At 47.0% G+C, this 19,524-nt stretch overlaps 1 pseudogene; it reads left to right on the forward strand.

The window, feature by feature from the left end:
* The first annotated feature begins 13,855 nt into the window (after positions 1 to 13,855).
* Positions 13,856 to 15,088, forward strand: LOC147022688 (zinc finger BED domain-containing protein 5-like; annotated as a pseudogene).
* Positions 15,089 to 19,524: the final 4,436 nt, after the last annotated feature.

A 19,524-nucleotide genomic window follows, 5' to 3' on the forward strand; every position in this document is an offset into this window, starting at 1 on the left:
GGAACAGGTAAGTACAGGTTTACATGGTACCTGCAGCAGGTCACAGATCGAACCTGACCTGATCTGATCTGTCTTCCTCATCACTCAAATTGACTCATTCTTTTATTATTTCCCACCAACCACCCGTCGCTCACCAGAAACAACAGATCCTCCGAACCAGCACTGAATTACTGTCCTGCATTCTTCCTCTCTTGCGCTTCCTTATTCTTCCTTCATGCATTACACACATTCGGAGCACAAAGCACAATGCTTGTTGCATTCAAAATAAAGCACAACGCTTTCCCCAAATGCAACAAAGTACGGCACTTCTCGCATGCGAATGGTACAAAGGACAGTTTTTGCATGCAGGGAAGGAGGGTTGAGGGCTGCGTTGAAGGCTCCCTCAAAGACAGTGGGATTTTACACATGGTGGATCATGGACCCCCCTCTATCGGATGTGCACCAATGAGAGAGAGGCTCACATGAGACAGAACATGGAGAAAGCCATGCCATGTGAGGTGGAAGAATCCCAGAGAGTGTTCTGAACAGTCACCTGAAAGCTTGTCTGGTGAGGAGCAGAAAGGAATGCAGAGTGTGGATGAGCGAATGAAGGAGCTGAGTGGGGAGGAGAGCATGAAGAAAGCCCAAATCACGGCTCAGTTCTTGTGGAGCTGTTTGTCCCGACTGGACAGCAGAAATGGAGTGGCGTGTCATTGGCACATCTGGGACGCTGGAAAGAACTTGCCAAATGGATATGGATGTCTCAGAGATGTCGTTGCATGTCCCATCATGCCGCATCACCATGAAACTGCCCATCTTCCCCCATCCTTCCCCCCTAACTCCACCCCCCAGTATATTTTGACTAGCACAGCCCTGTTGGGTTGTGTGAGGTGAGGGAAGGAGTCAACCCCACACTCCATTCTTTTCTTTTCTCGAAATTCTTCTTGTCCCTCCATCGAGTATTGAATGAGGCCATATGTCTTTTGTGTAAATAAGATTGTCTAAGAATACATGTTGGGGATAAGTCTGCCCTTCTGTGCCCGTGCCTTTTTGTCTGTAAATAATCGCTTTGATGATTGCTTACTTGGTGAATAAAGACCAGTAAATAATGTGCTTTGCAACATTGCTTACCTGGTCAGGTCAGGCCAGATTCGAACTGTGACTTGCTACAGGGACCATGTAAACCTGTATTAACCTTTTTCATGGCTGGGTTGTCGGTGATTAAACTGTCTCCCCAACCAGGTTTCCTGGTGAGGAGGGTGTATGATATGGACACCCAGCAGAATTAAAAAAAAAACCTGTCAAAGGGTGGAGGAGCTCCTTGTGAGCCAATGGCCATTATTATCAAGTGCCCAACTGTGTCTGTGGATGTCCGGCAGTTGGGATAAGTTTTTTTGAATGAGGTTGGTGGCACAATTTCAAATCCGGCCACCATAAAACCCTTCACTCTGCAAAACACAAGAAAAACGCAAACAAATCTGAAAACCCCTCCATGGGAGTACCTCCTATGCAGCCGCCCTCTGCATGGCAGCTCACTGGATATCGGGATTGGGGCAACTCCTTCGGGACCCCCACTCTTTGATGATGGGAGGAAAACCACAGGTAACCTTCCCAGGTCAGATTGCGGTAGTGTGTGTCAGGGTGGTGCTGTGGTATCCTCCATCAGATGGCGGGCTGCTTGAGTTCACCTGGGATGGTCCCTTCAGGTGGTTCCCAGGAATTTCCTATCCCTAAGAGAGGATGATCACCTGTCTCTGTTATCATCTGAGCTAAAGCATTTGAACATCAGTACTGCAGCACTCTCTGAGGTTCAGAGACCAGATAGAGATGAGATCATGGTGGGTGGTTTCACCTACTATTGATCTGGTTTCTCTGATGGTTACCATTCCCAAGGAGCTGCTGTAGCTGTCTCCAATAAGCTGACTCCAATGACAATTGAGGTAACACTGGTCAACGAGCATATTATGAGACGAAGATTTCGTCACTCCATGGGTGTCATTTCCCTGTTCTCTGTATATGCTCCGACTGATGTGAATGATCTCACTGTGAAGAACACATTCTTTGCCACGCTCGATTCTGTGGTTGATCGATGCCCCATGCTAGATGCTCTTCCAGTCTTGGGGGATTTCAAGGCATCAACGAGAACTGATAATGATGGATATGAGACATGTGTTGGTCCCCATGGATCCTGAACTGTGAACCAGAATAGCACTAAGGTCCTTGACTTTGCAAGAAGTCATAGACTTATGTCGGCTGGTTCATGGTTTCAGTGTCCACAAGCTCATTGCTGGACTTGGTGTTCCAACGCTAGTGGTGTGACACAGGAGATTGACTATGTGCTCATTGATGGTCACTGGATGATGATCCAGAACTGCAGGGTCAACATGAGTGCTCAGTTCCTCAATACCAACAACAGGCTCGTTGTGGCAACTCTGACGTTGCAGCTTAAATCTATGAGAATGGTATTGTTGTGGTTGTGGAAATTCGCAAACCACCATTCAGGTCCCGTAGGTGAGATATCTCTGTAAGTAGATGTGTAGTTAGCCCCAAACCCGTTGTTTAGAGAAAATAAATGTGATTCATTCGGGCTGCGATGCTTTGCAATTGTCGTTTTTCTGTTCTATCTTTATTTTGAACCAACCACGCTCCAACCATCACACAACAACAACAACGCCAACAGCCACGATCTTTACCTTCACAACTCGCTCCCGCAAACATCGCATCACCGCCATTCCAAACGGCACCATGGCCATAAACCACCACCATAAACCCTCCACCACCTTCACCTCTCTCCTTCTGCGGCCATTCCCGCACCACCTGTGAGCACCGAGCGTCGGGCTGTCCTGGGCTCGTCCAAGACACGCGCTGAGCCGCGAGTGCAAAATGCGGCCTTTCCGAGGAGAATTCGGATCAGGAATGCTACACGCCCACTTCTGATCCGTCCAATCAGCAAGCGCGGGGCGGTTTGGCCCCGCCTCCAGGCGCGTCTGTGTGGAATCGAGATATGCAAATTCTAGGATCAGGGGAGATTTACGCCCCTTTTTCTCCGTCCAATGGGCGAGCGTGGCTCCGCCCCCGAGCTCGTTCTGATCCAGAAATTTGCATGTGGGTTCTCCTGCCGGCCTATAAAGCGCCGAGCACAAGGCGAATCTCAGCAGAGTCGGTTTGAGCAGGGTCGGCCTTGGAAGAGCGCAGAGTCGGCCTTGGAAGAGCGGAGAGTGTTTTGGGCAGAGACAGTTTAGAGCGCGGAGTGGAGTCGGGAGGCGAGAGCGTCCCGGTGGTTTTCGGCAGTCGGCTGAGGAGAATTGGGGGAAGAGACCGAGGAGTTCGGGTCCGAGGCAAGGAAGACGGCGGTCGGCGACGAGGTCGCGGTGGAATCACTCGTCACGGGACCCAAGCAAGCCACGTATACTCTTTCCCCAGAGCATCCACAATCCCCCCCCCCTTTTCCCCCGCGCTGAGATAGTGCGAAAAGGGGGCCCCGTTCCCACCGCACTCCAAGCAGTGCCAACGAAACCCACGAAGGAGCACGAAGTCGGGACACCGCCGTGCTGCCCCATTTGCGGCTCATCACAAAGACACGGGTAGGACCCACCCGCTCTCGCGGACCTGACCGCTCTTTCAGATCCCGCGCAAATATTGGCCCACAGGCCCCGTCTGCCCCCTTGTCTTTGAGGGTGGCCTTTTCTTTTGTTTTTGTGTAAACGTGTGTGTGTGGCGCCAGTCTGGTGAAGTAAAACTGTTAAGTGTTGCCGTGTGTCGGTCTTATTCGGTAGTATCTCTGCGTCATTGTTTCTTTTGTTACATTTGCTTCATGTGCATTCTGTTTGGCTGTATTTGTGTGCTCTCCGTGTGCCGCGGAATAAATGTGCATCATGTTGAACTGTTTTCCCGTTTCGCTTCGTCTTTTCTTTAATTGAATCTCCATCTTGCTTCACGTAAAGGGTTCGTAGTGGGCTTAATACGCCCGATAATTAATCGGAACCATCGAGGCCGACGATAACACCGCTCGGTTATCCCGATAGTACGGAACGGATTGCTTAAGCGGCCCGTGTCCGGAGTCGACCTGCGGTGAGGTGCGATCGCCCGGTCTACCCTCCGAGTGGGTACTTAGGTAGGTCGAGTTTGGCGAACAACCCTATCCCACGCGGGGGGCCGATTGGCACGATCGTGGTGAGACCGAAAGGCCCACCCGTGACTAGCTCCCGGCGTTAGTCCGAGAGGGTCACGACAGAATTGTCCGTCCAGTGGGCGACGTGCCGCGATTCGAGTTACGTGGCCGTTCGCACGCCGGCGGGCGCGAATTCACAACAGTATCATTCAAGCCTTGGTTGGATGTTGGCAAGCTCAAGGTTAACAGGGTAGCTGAGGTGTGTGCGAACAGGCTGAGTGCGGATTTGGGGGTCTGGGTTCTTTGAGTGTTTTAGGGGAATCCCGAAGAGTTGAGGAGTGCCTTCAAGACCACCATCTTTGACATTTCCTGTGGATGTCTTGGAACTCACCACAGGGCGAAGAAGAATTTTGTCTATCATGGGACACTGGATACCACTGAACAGAGTCACAGGGCCAGGCTTAATGGCAGAGCTGAGCTGTTCAGGGAGCTGAGGCATAAAATTGTACATGTGTGAGCAATCTGTGAGGGAGTAGAGCATGAAATGTGGTCAGGGGAATTCACGCATTGTGTTTTTCCAAGCCCATCCTTTGGTGTACTGCAGTTAGAGTGGAGGGTGGTGGGCTCTTGACAGAGGAGGAGTCTGAAGTGAAGGCCCACTTGGCTGGTTATTTTGAGTGGCTGTACTAGGCTGATCCGTCAGCTGATGAGTTGGAAGTGTGGGGTATTACTATCCCTGTTGCTGACCCTACTATCAACTGTGATCCATCTTCATTTATGGAAACACAGGCTGCGGTGAACTGATGAAATGGGGTAAAGCTCCTGGGATCTGTGGCATCCATGCTGAACTTCTCAAGGCTGGTGGAAATGCTGGACTCATGTCATTGCATGCAGTTCCGTACTCTGCCTGGAACACAGGCATCATCCCAAGTCCGAGACTTAAGGTCCTTCGTACTTCCAGTCTTGCTCTACCAAATGTGAGATTTGGATGCTGAACAGGGATCTGAGGAGACTTAATACCTTTGATACTAGATCTTTTTGGAGAATCCTTCGCTATTGCTGGTAGACTTTTTGTCCCACGAGCAGTTGCTGAGAGAGACTCAAATGAGATTTTTACCTGCATAGTCCGTGAGTGTCAGCTGTTCTGTATGGACACGTGGCTCATTTTCCTGACGCTGATCCTGCTCACCAGATTGTCTCAGCGAGTGAGCCTCATGAATGGAGGAGGCCAATGGGCCGTCCACGTGCCTCGTGGTTGCACCATGTTGATCGGCATCTCAAGGAGACGGGGATGGGCCAGGCATCTGCCTTGGGGATGGTCAGACAGAGGCCCCTGGAGTACCAGTGCAAAGTGGACACAGCAATGCGATGCTCCGGCGCATGCTCCCATACCTGACCTGACCTGACCAATTGAGGAGTTTTATGAAAACCCAATCGAGGAGTTTTTCTCTGCATGGCGGTGGAAGGTGCATGACCGCAACCCCTATAACCGTGTGCCCCTACTCCAAGAAATGGAGGAGACATATGGGGATATTCCAGCGGTCATGCTCGGGGAAGATGCAACATGCCAGAAAGTATTTCTCCCACTGCTTTACCATAGAGAACATTTCTTGTGATGTTGTAGAAAGTCTTTGGCCTGATCAAGAACAGAGATACGACTCTGAATGATTTCTCATTCAATATTCGTTTGTTTGTTACTTACGAAATCTTTAGATTTCGTAAGAATATTGATGACTTCCGTCATCTGTTTGTGTGTTTGTTTGTGTGTGTGTGTTTGTTTGTGTGTGTTTGTTTGTTTGTTTGTTTGTTTGTAGGCACGATAACTCGAGAACGGAAGAAGCTACCAATGTCAAATTACACCAAGTGATTCAGGAGGGTGATGGCTAGTGCTGATTAGATTTTGGTCAAAATCGGTCAAAGGTCAAGGTCACAGTGAGGTCAAACATTCGATTTTTGATGGTTTGGTACAGAATCATCGTAAAAACTTCTGGTTTGCGTCGCTACCTTCTCGAGAGACAGCTTTTATTAGACAAGGTCAGAGGTCAAGTTGAGGATTTCGTAAGTACCAGTCTATGACTGCTTGTTTGTTTGTTTACTTTTGCAATTTTTTTCTTTAGATAATTGAAGTTTGGCATTTTGTTATTGTTTTTTGTTTTTTTGTCTCCCAATGCTGTATATTATTTTTCTCCTGTTTGTTTTGTTTTGTTTTATGTTGCATCCTGCCTCCAGTACTGTAGTTTGGAAAAAAAATCAAACCAAAAACGAACAATCTCACTGTTTGTGTGTTATTTTTACATTTGAGTAGGCCTGTGTACTCGAATAATTTGGAACAACGAGCGACTGCACGTAAGTTGTACATTACAACACTGAAAAAGCAAAAACAATCCGATACATAAAGATTTTCATAATCGTGCCTTTCATTGATCACACCAGTGTGTGATTGGAATTCAGTATGGTCTGTTAATTAGCTGACTTGTGAGTATGATTGTGTGTGTGTGTATATATATATATATATATATATATATATATATATATATATATATATATATATATATATATATATATATATATATATATATATATGTATATTTAGTTGCGATTTCGCGCCCGCCGGCGTGCGAACGGCCACGTAACTCGAATCACGGCACGTCGCCCACCGGACAGACAATTCTGTCGTGACCCTCTCGTACCAACGCTGGGAGCTAGTCATGAGTGGGCCTTTCGACCTCACCACAATCGTGCCAATTGGCCACCCGCGTAGGATAGGGTTGTTCGCCAAACTCGACCTACCTAAGTACCCACGCAGATGGTAAACCGGGTGATCGTACCTCGCCACAGGTCGACTCCGGACAAGAGCCGCTTGGGCGGCCCGTTCCTTAATATCGGGATAACCGAGCGGTGTTATCGTCGACCTGGACGGTTAAGATTAATTACCGGTATGTTGCACCCACTACGAACCCCTTACGTGAAGCAGGATGGAGAGTCAATTAAAAGGAAGGAGACGAAGCATAGCAGGAAGAGTTCAACAAGCAAGCATTTATTCTGCGGCACATGGAAAGCACGTTTTTACAGCCATACAGAAACGAAATGCACATAAAACAAATGCAAGAGTTAAAACCGACGACGCGCACACACGGCAACACCTACACAGTTTTACTTCACAGACGGCGCCAACACACATTTACACAAAAGCAAAAGAAAGAAGCCACCCTCACAGACAAGGAGGCAGACAGGCCCGTAGGCCAAATGTTCGCGGGACCAGGGAGGTCTTACCCGCGTCCTCGTGACGCGTTGGCGGGCAAGCCGCAAAGTGTCCGCGCCGCTGTGCCCAACTCAGGGCCCCTGGCGTGCTTGCTGGCACCACGTTTGGGGTGGGGGAGGAACGGGGCCCCCTTTTGCACTATCTCAGCGCGGGGGGAAGGGGAAATTGTTGATTCCCTGGGGGAGGGGAGTGGCTGGCTGGCTTGCGTCCCGCGACGAGACGAGCGATCCCCCACACCGCAACCTCGTCGCCGACCGCCATCCTCCTTGCCTCGGACCCGAGCTCCCTTGCCTGCAGCTCCACCGCGCGCACTTGACTAAACTCCACCAACACGACGCTCCTAGTCTCCAAAAGCAACTCCACTCGACCTGGTAATTCTCGCGCCTTTATAGCCGGCAGGAGAAGCCGATATGCAAATATGCGGATCAAAACGCGATTGGAGACGGGGCCACGCCACCCTCTGTTCAGCCATTGGTCAGGCAAAAAGGGGCGTGAACCTCCCTGGATCCGCATATTTGCATAAACGGACTTCACCTATGCGCGCTTGGAGGCGCGGCCAAGCCGCCTCGCGTTCACCCATTGGATGGAGGGGAAGTGAGCGTGAAGCATTTCTGATCCGAATTTTCCCCTTGGAAAGGCCGTCATTCGTGCTCGCGGCTCGGTGCGTTCGGCACCAATCGCCGAAAGGGCCCGAGACAGCCCGACGTTCAGTGTTCACAGGTGGTGCGGGAATGGCCATTGAAGCGATGATGTGGGATGGAGTTGTGAAGATAAAGGCGAAGGTGGTGGTGTTGTTGTCGTGTGGTTGGCGCTGTGGTGGGGATGGCGTGGATGTTGAGATGCTGTTTGTTTGAAATAAAGGATAGAACAGAAAAATGGGCAACTCAAAGCGTCACAGCCCGGATGGATCACATAAATTCCCTCTATACAACGGGTTTGGGCGAACGACACATGTACCTATGGAGATATCTCACCTGAGGGCCCTTAATGGTGTAACGCGAATTTCCACAGCTGTAACAATATATATATATATATATATATATATATATATATATATATATATATATATATATATATATATATATATATATATATATATATATATATATATATATATATATATATGCTGTATTTAAATTTCTTTTCAATATTTTATACATATATATATATTGTTATGAACGGAGGTCGGCCGACAACCGACAGCTCTGAATGGAGCCGCAAGTGGAGTCGGCCCGACTGATCGCCCGGAATATAGATCGATGCCCAGATAACTCTGAGCGACGGGTCCTTGTACAAGAACCAAAATACGTCAATCGGCAGATCACATGGGGTAGGGTCGATTGCCAATCTTCAATGTACCTAAATACCCACGTGATCCAACTACCGGGGTATTCCACCCTCGACGGGTCTCGTACAGAACAAACCGCCGAGGTGAGCTTGTCCGTGCGCGATTCCGAGCGGCGTAATCGCCGAGAACCGTCGGTCCAAATGTCCCCCTATTACGGCAAACCAACGGCTTTCGAACTCCCAACACACGGAATGTTCAGTCAATGAGGGAATGGACGAAACGAGCAGGTTTACATTTACACAAGGACATTTATTATAATGAAACACGTATGCGATTAAATAAAGCAAAACACGTATGCAATTATACAAGCAACAAAAGCATGACAAAAGAACTACAACCGTCTATAAGCAATTATTAATGTACAGTCACACAGTTTTACTTACGGGACTCGGTGCCACAACATTCATTCCAAAGAAAAGCAGGCAAAAGACCCCATCAAAGGCAATGGGGTCAGACTGGACCTCTTGGGTCTTTATGGCGTGGGACTTGGCAGACCGAACGAGTCCCACGAGAACGTTGCAGGTGACCTGCACCCTCGTGGTGTCTGGCTTGGGCGACCCGCGACGTCCCGTCCCCACTGCAGCGAGCGTAGCCGCGGTCGAGCTCGAGCCTTCCGTGTGGCAGGCGAGCTCTCTCCGGCTCTCTCCACACGAACGCGCTTGGGCGACCCGCGATGCTCCTTCCCCACGGCAGCTAGCGTAGCCGTGGTCGAGCTCGGGCCTTCCGTGTGGCAGGTGAGCTCTCTCCGGCTTTCTCCACATGAACGCGCGGTTTGCGCGACACAGCAGGCAAGGCTGCGCCTCCAGCTCGCGTCTCCTTCGCGACGCCCGGACTTCCACGCAGCTCCTTGGCTTCTGGCTTCCTCCCGACTCCCCCAACTGCCGAAGTAAAAAGCTTACTCCTCCCACAAACTCAGCCCTACCACGGGACTCCCACGAACTCAGCCCACGAACTCTTTCGGGACTCTCTTTGAACAAAGAAAAGATGTCCTCTTTGTCCTTTGCACCCCCTTCCCCGCACCCGGCGTGACTCATGCCCTCGTGATCCACCCCCCCGCTCAACCACGGGTGGGAGGGAGTTGTTGACTCACCGCAGGGTTCTTCTTCCTCTTCGCAAAAGAGGGGGGAGAGACGTCTCCATTGTTTCGTTCCCTAAGTATTTTATCGATCCGCAGCGCATCTAATCGATCTCTGAACATTTAAACAATGGAAGGTGAGCTATCTCGGGAACATGCACTTATCGACATAGCTGACGAAGGGAACATGTATATTGTGTGCGATTGAATTCCAAATTCGTAACAATGTATATATATATATATATATATATATATATATATATATATATATATATATATATATATATATATATATATATACATATATATATATATATATATATATATATTGTTGCGGATTCCGCGCCCGCCGACGTGCTGACGGCCACGTAACTCAAATCGCGGCACGTCGCCCACCGGATGGACAATCCAGTCGTGACCCTCTCGGACTAACGCCGGGAACCAGTCACGGGTGGACCTTTCGGTCTCACCGCGATCGAGCCAATCAGCCCCCGCGTGGGATGGGGTTGCTCGCCGAATTCGACCGACCTAAGTACCCACGCGGAGGGTAGACCGGGCGATCGCACCTCGCCGCAGGTCGACTTCGGACACGGGCCACTTAAGCGACCCGTTCCGTACTATCAGAATAACCGAGCGGTGTTATCGTCGACCTCGACGGTTCGATTAATTATCGGGCGTATTCAGCCCACTACCAACCCTTTACGTGAAGCAAGATGAGGATTCAATGGGAGAAATGACGAAGCGAAGCGGGAGAACAGTTCAATAATAAAGCACATTTATTCGCGGCACACGGGAAGCACACATATTCAATTCCACCAAAAGCACACAGAAAAGAAAAACACAATTCAATTTACACAAAAAGCAAATGTAAAAGCGAAAACACAATGCAGAGCTAATACCGACTACCGAGCACACGGCAACACTTATACAATTCTACTTCACAGACGGCGCCGACAACACATACCCAAAACCAAGGAAAAGAATACCCTCAAGGATGAGGCGGGCCTGAGGCCGAGACCGGGTCGCGCCTACCCGTCTGGTGATGAGACGCGGAGCGGCGATGGCGCCTCAACTCCGCGGGCCTCGCGGAGGGTGTCTGGTAGGGGGTGGGAAAGGGGCCCCCTTGGTCGCACTATCTCAGCGCGGGGGGAAACAGGAGGGGGTTGCTGATGCTCGGGGTATAGAGGATCTTTATTATCCCGCGACGAGCGTCTCCACCTCGGCCAGGTCGCGCTGTCGGCCTCCCTCGGGTGCAGCTCCCTGCACGACGCGAGCACCCCCTCGTCTGGTGTCGCCGCCTTTCCACAGCTCCGTCCCCTCCGTTCCGACTCCAACGCACACGACGAGCAGCTCCACCGCCCGCGAAGTCTTGACTCTCTGTTTCCGACTCTCCTACTCTCCTACTCTCCGCCTCTGGACTCTCCTACTCTCCTACTCTCCGCCTCTCTTCTCACTTCTTCTCCTCCTCTGGACTCTCCTGACTCTGCTCTTTCTGACGAACACGGTCCTTTTATCCCCCCGTAGCTTCGCCTTTGACCCCCTCCCTTTGACCTTTCACCTCGCTCCCCATTGGCCCGAGAAAAAGTGGGCGTGAAGGCTTTTTGATCCATAAATTTGCATATATCGATCGTCCTGGAGGCGGGGCCAAATCGCCCCTCGCTCACCGATTGGACGGCAAAAAGTGGGCGTGTGTCGTTTTTGATCCGTTTTTGAAGCACAAAATCCGTGATTTTGTACACGCTGTTCGACGCGCGCCCTGCACGAGTCCAACACTGGTACCCACAGCGGGGCAAGAACGGTGGCGATGCTACGGTTGCGAGGTGTGACGTGAAGGTCGTGGCGGTTGTGGTGAAGCGGCGTTGTGGTTGGTGGTTGATGTTGTGGTTGTGGTGGTAATCATGGCGGTTGGTCCAAAATAAAGATAGCAAAAGAAAAACGGCTATCCTGAAGAGTCGCAGCACGCATAAATGACATGTATTCCCACTAGACAACGGGTTTGGGCCTAACTACACATGTACTTACCGAGATACCTCACCTAAGGGACCTGAATGGTGGTTTGCGAATTTGGTAACCACAACAATATATATATATATATATATATATATATATATATATATATATATATATATATATATATATATATATATATATATATATATATATAAATAAAAAGGGTGGGGCATTTATATCTGACACATTCGCAATCTTTCTAGCCAGAAGCAGTTTTGGCATAACTAATTATTGTTTTCTTTGTTTTACAGATAATACCTGAACGTTTTTAATGATGGAGCACTTTAAGTGCAATGAGCATTTAATTTTTTTAATGCAATGAGCATGCCAATTTCACAAACAAGGTCATCATGAGGCACACTTTGATTTGGCAGATTTAACTGCACCAGATTTCTTCCTGCAGCGATTTCTGAAGGGCAAAGTTTAAGGAACATCCAACATCGATCGATGAATTGAAGGCAAACATCACTGCAACCATCCGCTCTGGATTGATCAAGAGACATTGCTTGCAGTCATGAACAATATGATGATCCGCTGTCGTGAATGCACAAATTCGAAAGGGCCCCATTTGTCCGATGTAATTTTTAAGAAATAAAGAATCAAAATTGATTTTAAATCTTAAAATAGGTGCCTTTGTTGTATAGAAATTTTTATTGTATTTGGTTTAGAAACAAAAAAGTTATGAAGATAATAAAAGTGATAATATAAATGCCACACCCTGTTTGTGTGTGTGTGTATATATATATATATATATATATATATATATATATATATATATATATATATATATATATATATATATATATATATATATATATATATATATATATATATATATATATATGTTGTTGTTCGACTTTCAGCTGCTCCCATTAGGGGTTGCCACAGCAAATCATCCGTTATGATCCGCATACCGATTTGGCACAGGTTTTACGCCGGATGCCCTTCCTGACGCAACCCTGGTCGCCTCTTACAACACAGGGATAAGGATTGGGTTTCTCCATGATTCCAGGTTGCCCTACACCCTCTCATAGCGTGGCCCAACGCAGAGCTCCCGTCCTCGAGCGATCCTCCAACCCAAGCCTCCGAGTAGCCGGATTACAGGCGCACGCCACGATGCCCGGTATATATATATATATATATATATATATATATATATATATATATATATATATATATATATATATATATATATATATATATATATATATATATATATATATATATATATATATATATATATATATATATATATATATGTATGTATATGTATGTATCCATACACTGTCGGTATCACGGTTGCCGCACGTGCCAAACACATGGCGAGACGAAAGTCTGATTCATGGAGTTGTGCAATGAACACAGCTCGGTGGCACAACATGAACACATTCGACTGCTCTCTCGGGATCAAGCGAAGGAAGGAAGTCGGGGCGTGCACCACTTGCCCGCCTGTGGTCTGTTTGAAAGACTGTGTGAAACACAAGGCCAGTGATCGTCAACGTTTCGCGCTTGATTTTATTTTATTTTCTCCACCCCTCGTTGAGTGTCCGTTTTTTTTAAATCGATGATTCGCCGCAAGATTATGAAGTTGTGTTCTTGGTTCGAGTTGGGACAAATTTTAAAGCAGCCATTGCTCTGTAATTATCACAGGTGGCACACTCCTCTTATGACCATTCTCGATCTTCAGACTTCTTGAGACCCTGTAGACTCTGCAAACCCATTTGACTATTTGGACCCTTTCTAGACACTTGACTTTCGACCCCTTTTATACGCCCTTTGGAGAAGTGGTTCCCAAAGTGGGCGATATCGCCCCCCTGGGGGCGATGGGAGGATCTAAGAGGGCAATAAGGGAAAAGGGAGCGGCAAGAGGGGCGACTGAGGATTGGACATGCCAAATTCAACAACTGAAACGACTTAACATTAGGCTTCCATGTAAAAGCATAATGGTTTTGGTTATCCAGTGCCCTGACATGAGTGCTTTGAAGGAGAATGTCATCTGAACAAACCCTAACTCACCAATCCTCCCTGACTTCGCGAGTCATTGCTCAGTGCCCGAGCCCTCCTCACACTATGCTTCTTGCTTATGTTCGTTTCAAAAAAGATGAAAGCTTGGTTCAAGAGTTATTTGCAAGACAACGAGAAACAGATACGAAAGGGGAGTCAATATTTCATGTTGTTGAGCAATTTTTCAAGCAGAAGAAAATTCTGCTTTCCACCATTCTTGCTTGTGCAACAGATGGTGCACCATCAATGACAGGCCGTCACCACGGATTTCTCGCTTTTTTGAAGAAGCTGTAGCTGATATATTTACAATTCACTGTGTAATTCAGACAACATCTTGTCGCAAAAAAACCTAAGTGTTCGGTTTCACAAACCTTTAAATACTGTTATCATAGCGATAAATAAAACGAAGGCTCAGGCTCTCAATTCTCGACTCTTTCGAGAGCTTTGTATTGAGAATGATGAACATTTTGAACGCTTGCTGCTGCACACAGAAGTCAGATGGCTCTCAAAAGGAAACTGCCTGAGATGCTTTTAAGAACTTTTTGAAACTGTGATATAATTCTTTAATGACTTGAATGGTTCGCTCAGTGATGAATTCAAGAACATCAGGCATGACATTGCTTATTTGTCAGAGGTATTCACAAAGTTCAATGAAATAAATTTGCAATTGCAAGGAAATGTTGTGAATCGAATCGAAGTCAAATCAGTCATCTCCACGTTTATGTCCAAGTCAACGCTGTTCAAGGGCAACATTGGCCGTCGCGAGCTATTCCAATTTCCGAGCCTCTCCGAGTTGGAAGAGAAAGACAGGATACCAGATGATGATCTTCAAGCGTATTGCGCACACCTGGGCGAGCTGCACAAAGTCGTGTCTCAGAGATTTCAGGATCTATTTTCGATCCAACTTCCAGACTGGCTAATAAATCCATTCCGAGACACTTGCAATGAGGAAACAGGAATGATGGAGGAAGACCTGATCTCGCTGCAAAATGATGTTGAGCTGAAGCCAAGGTTCAAAAAATCCGATCAACACTTTTTTGCTGCAGAAAGAAATCTCTGAAAGCTATCCTACATTGCGGAAAAAGGTCAAGATGGTCGTTGTTGCCTTTCCAACATCGTATTTAGTAGAGCACGCTTTCAGTGCGGTCGCCCAACCTCTTTCCAAGCAACGAAACAAGACTGCAAGTTACTGAACGTGGGGATCTGAGACTCCTTCTGAGTCACTTCCAGCCTGATGTTGACAAGCTGATATCACTGCACCAAGCTCATCCATCTCATCGAAAATTGAGAAAACAATGAAGTCGGTGGACTACTAAATAATGTATGCTATTATATAGGTGATGAAAGTTGGTTTTACTGGAACATGCCATCAAGTTCTTCAAAACAATTATTAAATAAAGAAGCAAGCTGAATTTGCAGGTTTGCATGAGATAAATAAATAGTGCATTTAGTGCATTTAGCTCTCATTGTATAAATAGTGCATTTATTATAGTGCATTTAGTACTATAATATAGTACTATAAATATAGTACTATAAACGACTATAAATAGTGCATTTAGCTCTCATTGTTTTGAATTTGGAGTTGCCAAATTTTATACTTCCACTGTGCAGCGTAAATCAATTTTTTGGGGGTTTTATGTAATGCAGGGAAAGAGAGGGGGCGTTGTGGAAATGCTCTGGGGACCAAGGGGGTGGTATCCCCAAAAAGTTTGGGAACCACTGCTATAGAATTAGACACCTCTAAACACAACACATCACACAAACATCAAACTATTCTTCTTTCATCATACAGACGATGATTTTTTTCACCAAGTAATGCACAAACTCTACCCACCCAGGCGGTGCTGACTCTAGTCGTGTTAATGAAACTTGTATTTTATACTTTCATTGTGACTTTGACTTTTAATCCGAATTCTTGAAGATCTACAAACATGCAAAACCCTTCCCCACCAATTTTTTTTTTTCGTGGTTGGGTCCATATATATATATATATATATATATATATATATATATAGATATATATATATATATATATATATATATATATATATATATATATATATATATATATATATATATATATATATATATATATATGCTTGGTGGGGGGTTTTCTTCCTTCTCAGTCCATATTTATTGATCTTTCTTCCCTCTTCCTCGTACTCTGAGGACGCTGCTAACACGATAAACCCTTTTGGAGAGTAAAACTGAAAACGACTGCCTGGACACCATTTGTTCGAGTAGCACCATGGCGTTGTTTCCAGATAGCACCAATTAATTTCATCACAACTTGGTTTGTTACCAGAAAGGATCGAGTGGACAGCTGGCCATATAGTGGACAACATTAAGAACAACAAAAAACCAAAAAGGAAGATGTTTTCCATGAGACCTGCATTCAACTCAACAAAATCACCAATTCAGGTCTTCATTATATTTTCTCCCATCATGAAGAATAAGTGAATAACTAAACGAGATCATCCCAAGGGGTGTTGGATCATGGATGCTCCATGGAGATGTTCAGGCCTCGGCAAGGCCTGAGAAGAGTCCGATCGTCATTGGGAAATCGTGTTGTTGATTCCACGGGGATTGTGATGAAGAAGACGATGACTCCTGTCTTCTGAAATCGTTTTTATCCTCTGACACAGAAGGGTGGCATGGCCAACGAAGGTGCACGGAGGTTATGTAACTTCCTTGCAACTGCTGTGGGTTCCTCAATACAGGTACAGGGTACAGGCATGGCCAACGAAGGTGCACGGAGGTTATGTAACTTCCTTGTAACTGTTGTGGGTTCCTCAATACAGGTACAGGGTCAGGAAGGAGTTCAGGTACATTGATAGGTGAAAAGCCTTCATGAGGAAACACCTCAGGTTCAAACGCAGGTGGTGTTAATACAGGAGTCGGTGACAAAGGTACTTGAGCCGGTTCAATGTTTGGCTCTCCATGACGTAACCTGAGTTGGTGAACATGTTTCCGCATGCATCTACCATCACACAACTTCACAAGAAACATCATTTCACCGATGTTATCGATAATGATGCCAGGTAACCACTTGGTTCCACATCCGGAGTTCAACATGTACACAGGATCATTGATCTGGAAGTTGCGGTATACAGACATTTGCTCGTGATTACGTTTCTGTTGATACTTGTGATTCTCGACCTGGACAGTTACGTCCGGTGCACTAATGATAACCGTGTTGTTAATTCATGACCCATCAGAAGCTTGGCAGGTGAGTGACCGGTGGTTTGATGTGGTCTGGTGTGGTAGTTGAGCAACTCACGAGCTAGATGAGATTGAATGGAACCTTCCTTGACGTGGCCTAGACCATTCTTGACCATTACTGGCAGATTTGTAGGGGGCAGATGTGTCGTGCTTAATGCCATTCATTTTACAAAAGTTCTGAAACTCTGAACTCGTAAATGACAATCCATTATCTGATACAATGGAGTTTGAAATACCATGTTGCGCGAACATGGTACGTAGAGCTTCAATTGTTACAGCAGAGGATGAGGATGGCACCACGAGAGCTTCAATCCATTTGGAGTGGGCATCAACTATGATAAGGAAAAACTTCCCTTGAAATGGCCCAGCATGGTCAATGTGTAGTCTGGACCATGGCTTTGATAGCCACGACCACATGGCAAATGGAAACTGTGGCGGTGTCTTCTCATGGGCTTAACAAGTGCAACAATGGCATGCACTGGACTTAACTCGATGTCACTGACCAAACCAGGCACCAAACATGGGATCGGGCAAAAGCCTTCATGGTGACTATGCCTGGATGAGCATTGTGGAGTTCACTGATAATTTTCCCGTGGAGTTTAGGCGGAATTATCACTTTACTAACCCAAAGCAGGCAGTCTGCATCAATAGGGAGCCCATCCTTGCGTATGAGGTACGGTTTCACCCCTTCCAGTAGTGATGCCCAATTACCTGACATAACACAGTGTTTAATTTGTGACAAATCGGGACTGCAATTGGGGGAACAAGCAATCTACTTAGCGGTTACAGGCGCCTCATCGTGAATGACGTAAGCCATGAGATAAATGATATCGCCAGATTGTGGAGGTTCTGTGATGGTTATGGGAAGCTGCAAGTGACTGAGCACGTCAGCACAGTACATTTCCTTACCCAGGCAGTAAACCAATGAATCGTCTTAACCAGCAAGGGTCAACACCCAACGTTGAACACAACATGATGATGTGGGCAGAATGGCTCTGGTTTCTGCCAGGAGACCTAACAAGGGTTTCTGATCAGTCACAATGGTAATATTGTTACGAATTTGGAAGCCTTGTGCACACAGACATTCAGGTCCCCATAGCTCAGTTATTTCGATAAGTAAATGTGGATAGATAGGTCCCGTCCCTTGTTTAATGGGTAATTAAATGTTCATGTGCTGCGGAGTTATTTTGATAGTTAGGATTTGAATTAAATCCATAAATCTTCAACAACAACACCAGCATCACCCTCACCTTCACCTTGCTCTGGCCGACACTATGGTGCACATGGTGGGCGGAGTTCAAGGAGGAGCCTCGCAGCGGCCCTCGACCAATCAGCATGCTACGAGTGAGGTGGCTGCCGCTCGGCCAATCAGACCCGCCATGGTGAAAAAGGCGGTCCGCGTGAGGTCACCACGCCCCTGGGCCAATCGATGGACTTGCCGCTTGTTTTGGCCATTGGGGAAGGCGAAGAGCGATTCTGCGCGCAAAAAACAGCCAATGAGGAAAGACAGACACCACGACACTGAGGTTCAGCTGAGGGAGGGGGAAGGATAATAGGGCAGGCTCCGTTTTTTGTGGGTGGTGGTGGTTTTCTCTTTTGAAAGGGTGGTTCTTCGTTTGAAAGCCAGTTTTCGTCTTGCCAGTCTTCGCCCTGACGGCCTCCGTTCGCCATGAGCCCGGTCGTGTGGACGCCTGGGCTGCTACAGGTCCGAGTCCTGCCAGCTCAACGTACACGCTCGAGGCGGACAGGTCCGAGTGCAGGCTCTGGTCTTCAGCTCGCCTTTCCCTCTGAGCTGGAGGCCTCAATAAAGGCTGTGGCCACCGTTTCTTTTTGGTGTGTGTGTGTGTTTGTGGGCCCGTCTGTAAGTATAAATTAAGTGCTTGCTCTTTGTACATTGCATGACTATATTCGGTGTTAATTCTGCTCTGTGTTTCCCCTTTCCCTATTGTAAATAAATCCCCTGTTAAATGTATCAGCTCGTTTCTGTGTTTTATTCATTGGTTTAACACAGTGCGTATTGGGGAATTAAAGAAGGCTGTTGTTGCTATAGCTGTGTGCATTTGGGCTGATGGGACCTCGGTAACCCTCCGCTCGGGTTACGCACGGGTCGAGCATGGAAACGACTCGTCCCGTTTGAGTCCCAGAGTGTGAATACTCGGTAGCTCGCCACGTGTGTCTCTAGGTATTTTGAAGTTTGGCAAATAACCCTGTCCACGTGGTGGAATTATTGACGATTCACGGTCCTGTTAGGGACCCGTACCCTCGGAGTTTTCTGAACGGTACGATTTAGATTCCGGGTGTTCGGTAGAGTCAACCCTATTGCTCCACCTAGCGGTCGTGCTCGCAGCCGATACCCGGCCCACAACAATATGTCTTCCAAAGACATATCGGTGCATTTTAAAGGTGCCCCAAACACACACTAATGCCTCTCGTTCTACTTGAGCATAGTGACGTTTTGTGTCAGATAGGGTTCGTGATGCATATACAACAGGCTGAAATTACCGGTTCCATTT

Source organism: Eptatretus burgeri, chromosome 7 (genome assembly GCF_056783735.1).
Source record: "Eptatretus burgeri isolate ZD-2024b chromosome 7, Ebu_testis_v1, whole genome shotgun sequence".
Lineage (NCBI taxonomy): Eukaryota > Metazoa > Chordata > Myxini > Myxiniformes > Myxinidae > Eptatretus > Eptatretus burgeri.